Below are 1802 nucleotides of genomic sequence, written 5' to 3' on the forward strand. Positions count from 1 at the left end.
CTCCCTGTTGTGGCCTCTCCCATTGCAGAGCACAGGCTCCGGACACACAGGCTCAGCGGCCATGGCTCACGGGCCCAGCCGCTCCGCAGCACTGGGATCTTCCCGGACCGGGGCACGAACCCATGTCCCCTGCATTGGCAGGCGGACTCTCAACCACTGCGCCACCAGGGAAGCCCTGGTGATATACTTTTATCACTCAAAATTATGTTGCTAAATTCCATGCAGACTGTTGCACTTAACCTTACTGCATTCATTGTGACTGCTGTATAATACTCCATTGTATGTTATTCTAGAATTTCTGTGTCTGTTCTCCTGCCAGTGCTTTTGTGCCAACAGGAACATTCTTGTATCTCCTGATGTACCTGGTAAGGTTATCTCTTGAATATGGAGCTGGGAGTGGAATTGCTGGGTCACAGTTGTCTTAGTTCGGGTCCCCTAAAGCAGAGCCTGAGACAAAAGGGATGCTGATAATTTATTTGAGGAGTCATGCCAGGAAGCAGGAGAGAGTGAGACAGGGAAGGAGGAAAATACAACATAGGGGAGAAATATTGAGGTGACTGCTGGGGGCTGGTTCCCAGAATTGTGGGCCTGAAGGATGGACAGCAGGGACATTTATCTGCAGGCTCCTGAGCCCCTGATCAAGGGATGCCCCCGGGATGTTAACTTCCCTACGTTTCTAGGCTGTGCTTGTGGATGGGCTGAGTGCTGCCACCCCCAGCCACCCAGTGGAGAAAACCCTGGGCAGAAAACAGAAAAATGTGTACCTATGCTGTGTGGGGAGCTGTCAGCACACGTGAGTCCTGAGCTGGGCGGAGGGGGATTACAGCTGTGGCTTAAAGGTGAACTAAGGGGATGTAACACTGGCACCAGAGGCGACTACTAGATAGGATGGGTGAATGTTGGAATTTTCACCCTAATGCCCGACTGTGTTCCTAAGTAGTTGTGCCAACTTACACTCCCACCACCAACGTGGGAGAAACCCAATGACTCTGCATCCTAACAGTGCCGTCTTCTCGCTTCTTAATGACCACTTTCTTTTTCTTTTTCTTTTCTTTTACTATTTTATTTTATTGAAGTATAGTTGATTTGCAATGTTGTGTTTATTTCTGCTGAACAGCAAAGTGACTCAGTTATACATATATATATACATTATTTTTCATATTCTTTTCCATTATATTTTATCATGGGATATTGGATATAGTTCCTGGTGCTATACAGTAGAACCTTGTTGTTTATCCATTCTATATATAATAGTTTGCATCTGCTAGTCCCAGTCCATCCCTCCCCCAACCCCCTCCCCCTTGGCAACCACAAGTCTCTTCTCTATGTCTGTGAGTCTGTTTTTTTTCATAGATAAGTTCATTTGGGTTAATGACCACTTTCTAATTCTTAGTAGCCTGCCTCTCTCTCTCTCTCTCTCTCTCTCTCTCTCTCTCTCTCTCTCTCTCCTTCTTCTTTCTTTCCTGTGATAAATATTTGGGGGGGGGTCATATATTTCCTTTACATTTTTAAGGAAAAACAAATATTTTATTTTTTCAAGGAGTAGTTTATCTGTTGAGAGTGTCAATTGCCTGGGACTTCCCTGGTGGTCCAGTGGGTAAGACTCTGTGCTCTCAATGCAGGGGGCCTGGGTTCGATCCCTGGTCGGGGAACTAGATCCCGCATGCTGCAACTAAGAGTCTGCATGCCGCAACTAAGACCCGGCGCAGCCCAAAATAAATAATAATTTTTAAAAAAGAGAGTGTCAATTGCTACAGAAGAACCTGGAAATATAAAGACTAAGAAAAGGCCCAGTGTATCAC

This window comes from Lipotes vexillifer, unplaced genomic scaffold (assembly GCF_000442215.2).
Source record: "Lipotes vexillifer unplaced genomic scaffold, Lipotes_vexillifer_v1.1 scaffold1261, whole genome shotgun sequence".
NCBI classification, from domain to species: domain Eukaryota; kingdom Metazoa; phylum Chordata; class Mammalia; order Artiodactyla; family Lipotidae; genus Lipotes; species Lipotes vexillifer.